The sequence below is a fragment of the Rattus norvegicus genome, chromosome 10, assembly GCF_021556685.1.
Source record: "Rattus norvegicus strain SHRSP/BbbUtx chromosome 10, alternate assembly SHRSP_T2T, whole genome shotgun sequence".
In the NCBI taxonomy this organism is placed as follows: Eukaryota; Metazoa; Chordata; class Mammalia; order Rodentia; family Muridae; genus Rattus; species Rattus norvegicus.
Window position 1 is genome coordinate 50,019,956 of NC_141543.1, and position 6,000 is coordinate 50,025,955.

A 6,000-nucleotide genomic window follows, 5' to 3' on the forward strand; every position below is an offset into this window, starting at 1 on the left:
CCAACCCAGTGTTTCTTTCTTGCCCTCTGACTAGCAGTCTGGCTTTGAAAGACTGTGCAGTGCACAGCACACCCTACATTTTGTCTATTACTGGGAGCACATGGATTGCCTATGGATTCCTCCTTGTCTAGAGATCAGGTTGCTCCTAGGAGCGCCCTCTGCTGTCTCCTAAGGGCTGTCCCTTGTCAGTCAACTTGCCTCTAAACTACTATGTAGGGGAGAGCATCTGTACCCTTGTTACAAGGGTAGGCACCTGGTAAATACATGGCGGATGCTGACAGGTAAGACCAAGTCCTTGTAACCAGAGGCCTTCTGTCAGCACATTTGAGACGGATAAACTAGGATGGGGCAGAGACGTGGGTGAGGCCTCTGAGCCAGTATTGCAAATGGTTTGTGGTGACTGAGAGCGTTTGAGGTTTCTCTGTGGAAACCACTTTGGAGCTGGAACTCAAGGGACTGTGGTTTTGATGAGAAAAGGCGTCACTGTGTATGAGTGGCCCTGGAGGAAAAGTCACTTTCATCCCAAAAAAGGGATTAGTGAGTGGGCAGGGTGGGATTCCACGGCAGAAGGGGCAGCCCTTCCATCTCTACCCCGCAGCCTGTCAGGTGCTTCCTTCCTTCCAGAAACAACCCTGACTGACCCTGCGGGGTCCTTCTCAGGACCTTATCACAGAGAAGTGGGTCCTCTGAGCTCAGAAGAGATAGAAAGTTGCAGACTTTTCTCTGTATCCTGGTTAAAAGAAATACCTAATGGCTTTGGGTAGTAAGAAATTAGACCCAAATAACATTCAAAGCTACCTTTAAAAAAAAGATCCTCATAGATTGAACGAAATGCATACTGACTGACTCAGTGCACACTGTGTGTGTGTGTGTGTGTGTGTGTGTGTGTGTGTGTGTGCACGAGTGTAGTGTTGGAGACCAATCTCAGGGATTTACATGCAAGCCCTCTGACACTGAGTCATACCCACAGCCAACACATTTTATTTTATTACTTTAACATTGTTTATGTATATGAATGTTTCCCTGAATGTATTATGTGTATCCATTCATGCGTAGTACCCAGGGAGGCTAGAATTGAGTATCAGATTCCCTGGAACTAGAGTTACAAATGTTTATAAACCACCTTGTGGGAGCTGTGAACAGAACCCAGGTCCTCCGCAAGAGCAGCAAGTGCTCTTAACCACTGAGTCGTCTTTTGAACCTCCTTATATTTTTTTAATTTTACATGTATGGGAATTCTCCCTCTCCCTCTCCCTCCCCCTCCCCTTCCCCCTCTCTCCCTCTCCCTCTCCCTCCCTTCCCCCCCTCTCTCTCCCTCTCTCTCTCCCTCTCCCTCCCTTTCCCCCCCCTCTCTCTCTGTACCATGTACATCCAGTATCTGTTGACACCAAAAAGAGGGTGTCGATTCTCTAGAACTGGAGTTACAAACAGTTGTGAACCACAATGTCAATGATGGGAACTGAACCCGGGTCCTTTGGAAGGGCAGCTAGTATTCTTAATCATTGAGCTATTTCTGCCTCCACACCTCCTTTTTTTTATATTATTATTTTATGTGTATGGGTATTTTGTTTGTATATAAGTCTGTGCACCATATAAAGGATGCTGAAGGGAGCCAGAGGGTATCAGATCTCCTGGAACTAGAATTACAAATGGTGTGAGGTATCCTGTAAGTGCTGAGAGTAGGACCTGGGTCCTCAGGAAGAGCTTCCAACTGCTCTTAACCATGAACCGTCTTTCCAGACACACATGCTACTTTAAGTTCATTTATTGTTGTCCTTTGAGACAGGGTATCTTTATGTAATTCTGGAACTTGCGGGGTAGACTGGATGGCCTCTAGCTGGAAGATATCTCCCTATCTCTGTTTCCTGAATTCTAGGATTAAAGTCATGTACCGCTGAACCTGGCTAATTTCTTCAACACCTGTAGTTCCCCACAGACCACAGCCAGCATCTGCAGACTGATGTGTACACTACTTTTGCTTTTAATGGTAGGAGCAGCCTCCAAGCCCAGCCTCACAGAGATAAGATCTTTGAGAGGAATTTACAACCATCCGCACTAAAATGGAGCATACCTGTATCTGACAGCCTCCTCGTACACCAGGGAGCATTCTACACCACACTTGGAGACTTCTGGTGCAGTGCACCCTGGGATGCCTTGGCACACACTTTGAGAAAGACAACACTAATGTAAGCAGGTGGGACTGTGCCCCAGGTGCATGGTTGTGTAGGGCTGACCGGAAGGAAAGAAGGGATGCAGCCACATCTGCTCCTGGAGCTGTCCTTGAAGAGTGGTCTTCCTTGACCTTGAACTCTGGTCTCCTATTCACTTCTACCCTCCTGCTAAGTCACTTAGTAGCCATCTCTGTTACACATATCTGTCTGTGTAGATTGTTCTGTCCTGTCGATGGTGTGTTCCTTTCTTCATAGCTGGTGAGCTTCCTGTTCAGCCGGGACTGCTTTTCCTTCTTGCACCTTCTTTCCACAACTTTGTTCCTCCCTGCCCCCATCCCCACGACTTCTCAGGAACCGCCAACATTGCCACTTCCACGGCCTCGTCCGTGGCAATCACTGATTTGCTTGTCTGTGCAGAGCTTCTCTGAGGGTCACCTCATCTCGCCTTCTGTACCAGGATGTTTGTATGGTCTATGCTTAGTCTGTACCCTATCCCAGCATGCACTGTGGTTGTGCCCAGCCTGTGCAGTGCTCTATTCAGACTGCACTCTTGCTTTCCATCTGGCCTTGTGCTGGGCAGGCAGAGCCCTAGCCGCTGTTCCCTCTGTGGTACTAGCTGTCTGGGTGTCCGCTTCCTCAACTGTGCCCCTCGCTTCAGCATCTTCATCTACTGAGTTATCTTGGTGTGTTTCTCCTATCAGATTGTTTATTCCTTACCTTGGGCCAACCCTCTCTCCTCCCTCCCCCCTCCCTCCCTTGCTTGCAGCCTTCCTTCCATTCTTTCTTGTCTTTTGAGATAGCAGCGAGGTCCGGTAACCAAGGCTCATCTCGACGTAGCTCTGGCTGACCTGATCGTGATGCCTTTGCACTCGAGTGTGCTATTTCCTCAGTTTATAGTAATACTTATAGACATCCCCTCCCTCAGCCTTTATCCAACGTTTTATTTTCTGTCGTTTTAGTCCCCCACAGTCACCAAAGGTCCAGAAACACTGTGGGGAGAATTCCAGAAATAAACAATTCATGAATTTTAAATTTCCCTCCTTTATGTTCAGGGTGGCAAAATCTGACTCTGTCTTGTATGGACTGGGTATTGCCTCATTCCCACGCCCCCACCCCCACATACCCACACTGTGGACTCTACCCTCTCTCCTTAAGTCTCTGTTCTGAGATTGACTGTGTTTTCATTTAAGTGATCCTCTCTTAACTCAAAAGCTCCAAAGAGTAGTGACGTTGGAATTGAAATATGTGAAAGAGAAGCTAGAAACCGTTTTCTGTCATTAAAATGGTAAAAGTTTTCAAGAAAGAAGAACTGGCAGTATGCCGGGATTGCCAAGGGCTACAGAAGAGCTGAGTGGTCTGTCCTCGGAGCTGAGAGGAAGGGAATGGTTCTGCATTTGGTTGTTTAGCTTCCAGTATGCCCAGTTTATAAATTCAACTTCATCACAGGTATGTGAAGGGAAATTAATATATGTGGGACTCGGTTGTTGATACTGGTTTCATGTATTCATGTGGGTTTCCCCCTCCCAAAAGTGTTTCCCAAGGTTATAGGGAGCCTCCTGTGTATTTCCCCCTCTAATTCCGACCCCTTGTCAGATTTCCATGTTCTCTTGGTTCTTGGGGAAGTTCTCAGTGTAACACAGGCTTCCAGTGAGAAGATTTCTCTAAAACCTAGCAGAATGCACAACCTTGTCTGTGCTCCCTGCCCTCTGTCAGGGCTATACAGTTGCAAGCCAGCAGACGGCCAAAGCTCTGGAACAACTTCTCTCTGGAAGTCAGGTTCTTTGAGGGTTTTTTTAATTTATGTTCTCGTTTCTTTTTTTTTTTTTTTTTTTTTTTTTTTTGGTTCTTTTTTTCGGAGCTGGGGACCGAACCCAGGGCCTTGCGCTTCCTAGGTAAGCGCTCTACCACTGAGCTAAATCCCCAGCCCCTCGTTTCTTATTTAATAAACAAAAACAGACTGCAGAGATTGCTCAGCACTGACTGCTCTTCCAGAGGTCCCGAGTTCAAATCCCAGCAACCACATGGTGGCTCACAACCATCTGTAATGAGATCTGATCCCCTCCTCTGGTGTCTGAAGACAGCTAGAGTGTATTTATATGTAACAAATAAATGAATAAATCTTTAATAAACAAAAACACATAACAAATGTGCTCTTTGAGGTTATACCCTTTTCCGCTAAGGCTGGGATAGAGATTGTAGGACTCAGAAGATGAGTTGTCGTCTGGGCTGCATGGTGGGCTGTGCTGGGCTTGCCTGTGAGGCTAGCATCCCATCTAACCCTAATCTTTCCCCAAAGACTTCAGACCTCCACCTCTGAACATGAGAGTCGATTAGATTTCTACCATTTTAGGACCCCACAATGAGGATTAAATTTCAACCTGTGAAGCCTGGGAAAACACAGTCAAATCATACTGAAGCTATCACAGACACTGTGGAAGTCACTGGATCTCAGGCCAGTATCACCTCACAGAGGACAATCAGGCTCACCGTGAAGTGTCGGAGTGAGGCAAAATGTCTACGTCCTAGTCTGGGGGTCCCCACCCCAAGGACCCTTTTGTGTTCTCCACCCTCTTCTCTCCATCTGCTCCAAAGCCGAGCCTGGACTTTGGGTATTTTCACGCCAGTCCCCAAACTCTCTTCATTTCGGGCAGAACCTCATGAGAGCAAGCCTGGCACTGTTCTCACGGTGAGACGCCATTGCTTGGACCCTCTGTGCTGACGCGTGGCGTCGTGGATCTCTACGCAGAAGACAAAAACCAGACAGAATCTCAGAGTGCTGGGTGCAGGACACCAGTCTCCGGCTTGCCTGTGAGGCTAGCATCCCATCCCTTGTTGTTGGTGGGATCCGCGCAGTCCGGAGACGTGGCTGTGAGATCCGAGGGCCTAAGCAGCTGTTTGAATTTTTGAATTCTGCAATTCGATGATTCTCAGACCAAAGAACCATAGCTGGGGCATCACTGAAAAATAAGAAAATGCAATTTGGAATTTTTTTTTTTTAAATCACAATGCTGAGGCTTCCTAGCATCCGAGATTTGTGTCACAGCAGGTCGGGATCTGTAGATTCGCGTTCCCCCGTTCTGTTTCCCAGGCTTTAGCAGGAAGTTGAAGGCTCAACTCAGCCTTTCTCGGTGACAGAGATCTGCTTTTCAGTCAATACTGCCACCACGCGGAGATGCTCGGGCCCGAGCAGCCTAGAAAGGACTCCACAATCCCATGGCCCAAGTCCGGTTTTGCCTTGTGTAGCTGATACATCTCATGATAGCCGAGACCGTAACTCCTCCCTGCGGCGCGCCGAGCTCAGTGTGGATCAGGCAGGCTATCCCCCTCGGTAGATAAAGCATAACTCAGTGGACATTCCTGTCCTAACCTAGCTATGAAGGAATGTGCAAACGAAATGGAGCTGATCTGCTCAAGAGGCACCAGCAAGCTCATGCTCACCGCAGCACCGTTTACAGCGGCCAAGAAACAAAACCCAAATGGCCGCCAGCTGATGAATGGATGAACGAAATGTGTCCCACTATACTATTATCTGTCGGCCATAAAAATGGCTGTTTCTTGTGATGTGAATTGGACTAGAGGACGGAATATGGAGCTATTAGGCCAGGCACAGAAAGACAAACATTGTATGTTCTACTCCACATTGGGAAGCTAAAAATGTTTATCTTAAAGAGAAAGTAAACAACACTGGGAAAGTCCCCTTTCCACTGGGGGTTCTCTTAGCCTCACCGTTAATGGGTCACCCAGTGGACACCCAGTGTGCCACCCAGTGGCACAGAGGGGTCACTGGAGTCTGAGGGAGAGGTTTTCCCATGCAGGTTGATTATGTGGA